This window comes from Ursus maritimus, unplaced genomic scaffold (genome assembly GCF_017311325.1).
Source record: "Ursus maritimus isolate PB19 unplaced genomic scaffold, ASM1731132v1 scaffold_28, whole genome shotgun sequence".
Classification (NCBI taxonomy): Eukaryota; Metazoa; Chordata; class Mammalia; order Carnivora; family Ursidae; genus Ursus; species Ursus maritimus.
Genome location: NW_024425341.1, coordinates 12370832 through 12376637, shown reverse-complemented (window position 1 = coordinate 12376637; position 5806 = coordinate 12370832). Strand labels below are relative to the sequence as shown.

Genomic DNA, 5806 nt, shown 5'->3' with positions numbered 1-5806 from the left:
TTCCATGAGAACTACGGCTTTATCTGTGTTTTCTTATCTTTTCTTTTTTTTTAACTTTGTATTCCAAGCACCTAGAATAGAGTATGTCATTGTCATTAAATAAATTAATATGCCAGAGACAGGTCAGATTCAACGGTGTCAAATTCATCTCATTTTCTTCCTTCATCGAAATTGTTCATCTACCTAAATTCTGTTTTCATCAAAAGGCATCTACCTTGTGGCTAAAAATATGAGTCATCTTCAACTGCTCCCTCCCCTAAATTCATATTCAATTATTTCTCAAAGCCTTTCCATTTTACTACTAAATGTCTCTTGAGTTCATACCTTCCCTTCCCTTCTCAAGGTTCTAAACATTTAAGGTGGTCTTCTAATGCATCATTCTCTACCTGCTGTTACTGATTCTCTAGGCTACCCACAAAGTCAACTTTCATAAAATATAAATCTTGTAATGTTTCTTCTTTAAAAATGTTCCAGGGGCACCTGGGTGGCTCTGTCAGTTAAACATACGACTCTTGATTTTGGCTCAGGCCATGATCTCATGGTGGTAAGATGGAGCCCCACGTTGGGCTCCAAGCTCAATAGGGAGTCTGCTTGACATTCTCTTTCTCCCTCTCCCCCTCTCCCCCTACTCTCTCTCTCTAAAATTAATAAATACATCTTAAATAAATAAATAAATTCCAATTAGCCACAGGAAAAAAACGTTCAACTCCTTAATATAGCTTTTAAAATTATTCCCAGTGTGGTCCTCTCCCTTCTTTTTAAGCTGTTTTTCTACTTAGTTTTCAAGCTTCATTCCCAAGTTCTGACATACCTTGAAGTACTGCAGGTTCAGTTCCAGGCCACTGCAATAAAGCAAATATCAAAATAAATCAAGTCACATGAATTTTTTTGGTTTTCCAGTGGATACAAAAGTTATGTTTACAGTGAGTGTGCAATAGCATTATGTATAAAAATGTACATACTTTAATTAAAATATCCTTGATTTCTAATAAAAAATGCTAATCATCATCTGAGCTTTCAGACAGTCGTAATCTTTTTGCTAGTAAAAAGTCTTGCCTTGATGTTGATGGCTACTGACCGATCAGGATGGTGGTTGCTGAAGATGGGGGTGTCTGTGGCAATTACTTAAGGGAACAGTGAAGTTTGCCCCATCTGTTGACTCTTCCTTTCATAAATGATTTCTCTATAGTATGTGATGCTGTTTGATAGCATTTTACTCAAAGCAGAACTTCCAAAATTAGAGACAAGCCTCTCAAATCTTGCCACTGCTTTATCAACTAAGTTTACGTAATATTCTAAATTCTTCATTGTCATTTCAATAATCTTCACAGCATCTTCACCAGGAGTAGGTTCCAACTCAAGAAACCACTTCTTTTGCTCATCCATAAGAAGCAACCCTCATCCCTTGAAGTTTGATCATGAGATCGCAGCAACTCAATCATGACATTGGGCTCCGCTTCTAATTCTAGTCCTCTTGCTGTTTCCACCACATCTGCAGTTACTTCCTCCATGGCAGTCATGAACCCCTCAAAGTCACCCATGAGGGCTGGAACCAACTTCTTCCAAATTGCTGGTAACATTGCTATTTTCACCTTTTCCCATGAATTACGATCGTCTTAATGGCATCTTGAACGGTGAATCCTTTCCAGAAAGTTTTCCATTCACTTTGCCCTGATCCATCAGAGGAATCACAATCTGTGGCAGCTTTACCTAATGAAATGTATTTCTTAAATAATAGGACTTGAAAGTCAGACTGATCCGTGATCCGTGGGCTGCAGCGTGGATGCTGTGTCAGCAGCATGAGAAATGCATTCATCTCACTGCCCGTCTCCATCAGAGCTCTTGGGTGAGCAGGTGCACTGTCAGTGAGGAGGAATATTTTGAAAGGAATCTTTTTGTTGAGTGGTAGGTCTCAAAGTGAGCCTACAAGATCCAGTAAACCATGCTATAAACAGATGTGTTATCATCCAAGATTTGTTGTTTCACTGACAGAGCACAGGCAGAGTCGATTTAGCCTAATTCTTAAGGGTTCTAGGATTTGGGGACAGGTCAATGAGCATTGGCTTCAACTTAAAGTCACCAGCTGCATTAGCCTCTAACAAGAGAATCAGCCTGTCCTCTGAAGTTTTGAAGCCAGGCACTGACTTCTCCTCTCTAGCTATGAAAGTCCTAATGGCATCTTCTTCCCAGATAAGGCTGTTTCTTCTGCACTGAGTATCTGTGGTTTAGTGGAGCTGCCTGCATTACCGATCTCGGCTAGGTCTTCTGGACAACTTGCTACAGCTTCTACATCAGCATGTGCTGCTTCACGCTGCACTTTTATGTTAGGGAGACGGCTTCTCTCCCTAAACCTCATGAACCAACCTCTGCCAGTTTCAAACTTTCCTTCTGCAGCCTCCTCACCTCTCTCAGCCATCACAGAATTGAAGCAAATTAAGGCCTTGCTCTGGATCGGGGTTTGGCTTAAGGAAATGTTGTGGCTGGTTTGATCTTCTGTCCAGACTATTCAAACTTTCTCCATATCAGCAATAGGCATTTTTGCTTTCTTATCCATGTACTCACTGGAAAAGCACTTTTAATGGACTATAAGAACGTTTCCTTTGCAATCACAGCTTGGCTAACTGCTTAAGACACCTAGCTTCCAGCCTATCTAGGCTTTTCACTGCCTTCCTCACTAAGCTTAATAATTTCTAGCTTCCAATTTAAAGTGAGAGATGTTGAGCACCTGGCTGGCTCAGTCAACGGAGCATGCAACTCTTGATCTCAGGGTTGTGAGTTTGAGCCCCATGTTGGGTATAGAGATTACTAATAAATAAACTTAAAAAAAATTTTTTTTTAATTAAAAATAGGGGTGCCTGGGTGGGTCTGTTCATTGGGTGTCCAACTCTTGGTTTGGGGGTGTGATCTCAGGGTCATGGGGTCAGGCCTCTGCCTTGGGCCCCACACTCAGCTTGGAGTCTGCTTGGGATCTTTTCTCTCTGCCCCTCCCCCTGCTCGTGCGTGTGCATGAACACTCTCTTTTTCTCTAAAATAAATAAGGGGCGACTGGGTGGCTCATTCGCTTGAGCATCCAAAGCTCGATTTCAGTTCAGGTCATGATTTCAAGATCCTGAGATCAAGCTCCATGTCAGGTCCCTTGCTCAGTGCAGAGTCTACATGTCCCTCTCCCTCTGCTCCTCCCCCCACCCCATCTTGTGCTCTCTCTTTCTCAAATAAATAAAATCTTTTTTAAAAAAAATAAATAGAAACAAAAAGAAAAAGAAAATAAATCCTTTTTAAAAATTCTTAAAAATAAAGTGAGAGACCCACAACTCTTCCTTTCACTTGAACATTTAGAGACCCTTGTCAGGGTTATTAGTTGGCCTAATTTCAATATTGTTGTGTTTCGGGGTGTAGGAAGGCCCAAAGAGAGGGACAGAAGAGCAATCAGAACATACACAATGTTTATCGATTAAGTTCACCATCTTATATGGGCATGGTTCATGGCGCCCCAAAACAATTACAACAGCAACATCAAAAATCACTGAACGCAGATCACCTTAACAAGTAAAGTAATAATGAAAACGTTTGAAATAATGTGAGAATTACCAAGATGTGACCCAGAGACACCAAGTGAGCTACTGCTGTTGGAAGAATGCCACCAAGAGACTTGCTCAACACAGGGCTGCCACAAACCTTCAATCTGTAAAAACCACACAATCTGCGGAGCCCAATAAAATGAGATATGCCCCTACTGACATGCACTGTGCGCTTCCTGAGAGTAAAACTCCTGCCATTCCGAAAACATCATACACTTTAAAATACTTCTGAATCTTGTTCAAGCTATGTCTACAGACTGGAATTCCCTTTCTTCTCCTTTTCACCCAGTGAAACCCGTTTATCTTCTTCAAATCCGATTCAAATGCCATATCCTCTGAGGAATTCCTTATCCTGTCAGAAATAGTAATTCCTTCCGCTGATCTCCCAAAGCCCTGACATGGGCACGACTATTACAGCACTTGACACCATCCGACTAGACCAAAGCAACTTTGTGCGTGTCATCTCAGTACATGATGGGCATCGTAAGGGATAGAAACCGACTTGCTCATCTTCCTAAATGTCCCATGAAACCTCATAGATTCTCTGAATACTTAGGCTTTCAGTGGAGGTTTGAGGACTTGAACCACTCTCTGAGGAAGCAGATGAGCCTCTGGGATCATCTCCCTGGGAGACTTAAGAGGCACGCTCATCTGCTGAAGAACACGAGTAGCTTCCTTGTGTGAGGCAGACTCCTCAGCTCCCATCTGCCATTCAGTCTTCATGCCCCACTGTGACTTCCCATCATCTTTCCCCCCGGCTCCTCTTTACAATATTTTGATGTTCTAATTATATGGTTCCTCTTTCATTTAAGGGGCCTCAAATCCTTTTTCAAAGCACATTTGGCAGTGGAGGTTTATTTCACTTGAAATCTCTGGTTACCATGGCTCATGCCTCACTTTAAGTGGATAGGGCTGGTGAAGTCCAAAGTGTTAGCCAGCTATTTGGGGACTCAGACTGAATTTTTAAAGATTCAGACAGGAACAGCCAGACACTGAGTGCCTACTGATACAATGCAACCAGAAGCACACAGAACCACTTTGGAATATTCTTGACCAAAAAGCTGAACTTGAATCTCATCAATCCTCTAAATTAACTCCTATTAGAAAATACAAGGCACAACAGATCAAGTTAAATTTCATCGCAAAGAGAACAAAGAAAAACCAAAATGGGGTAAATTCTACAGGACAACTGATCTAGTTATTGTATCAAGTCAATGGGAAAATATGAAAAAATATTTTTTATATAAGAAGTTAGAATGAGTCAGTCAGAGAAAGACAAATACCATATGATTTCACTCTTATGTGGAATCTAAGAAACAAAAAAGATGAACATAGGGGAAAGGAAAAAAAGGGGGGGGAGGCGAACCATATGAGAGTCTTAACGAAAGAGAACAAACTGAAGTTGATGGAGGGAGGTGGGTGGGGGATGAGCTAGATAGGTGATGGAGGGCACTTGTGATGAGCACTGGGTGTTGTATGTAAGTGATGAATCGCTAAATTCTACTCCTGAAACCAATATTACACTATATGCTAACTACCTAGAATTTAAATTAACACTAAAAATTTTAAAATAAACCAACAACAACAGCAAAAAGAAGATAGAAAGCAGTGTCAAAGAAAGAAGGAAAAAACAGACCCTCGGGAAGGACCTGCCTATTGTGAAAAGGGTCTAAGAAGCTATGAAAAACAAAGAACATTTCTAGAACTCCTTGCCTCCGAGACCATGCTTTCCTGAGCTGTGGCCTCTATGAGAGCAAAGTGATACATGATCACTAAGTTCTTCCAGACTCTGCCACTTATCTTTGGTAATTCTACCAAACTTGCTGCACTTCGGTTTGATTTTCTGCAGAACTGAGAGTGCGACCATAGCTAGCGGTCCTCAAAACAGCCGACCACTCTAGCATCACTCTCAGAGTAAATGAAGTAGGGGCCTAATTCACTACTAAGAAGCCAAGAACAGCTCTCCCGACTTGCCTCACTGTGTGACTGAGAAGTTTAAAAAAGAAACAAAAATAGTGGCTGTAGAGGACCCCCAAAAAAGCCTCCCCATTAACCGACCATCCTATTAAAAAATTCGATATCTGCCTTATTGGTAGCTTCCTGGATGCTACTGGTGTTACAATCTGTCACTTCCTTACTTAATTTTCCCATGATCTACCTGGATGCCAATGCATATAGCTACAGGAGAATGACCACGTTCTTTTAAAAGGCGGGGGGGGGGGGGGGGA

General features: G+C 41.3%; 1 pseudogene; it reads right to left on the bottom strand.

The window, feature by feature from the left end:
* Positions 1-998: 998 nt before the first annotated feature.
* LOC121105635 overlaps positions 999-5806 on the bottom strand; it is a 13266-nt pseudogene continuing 8458 nt past the window's right edge.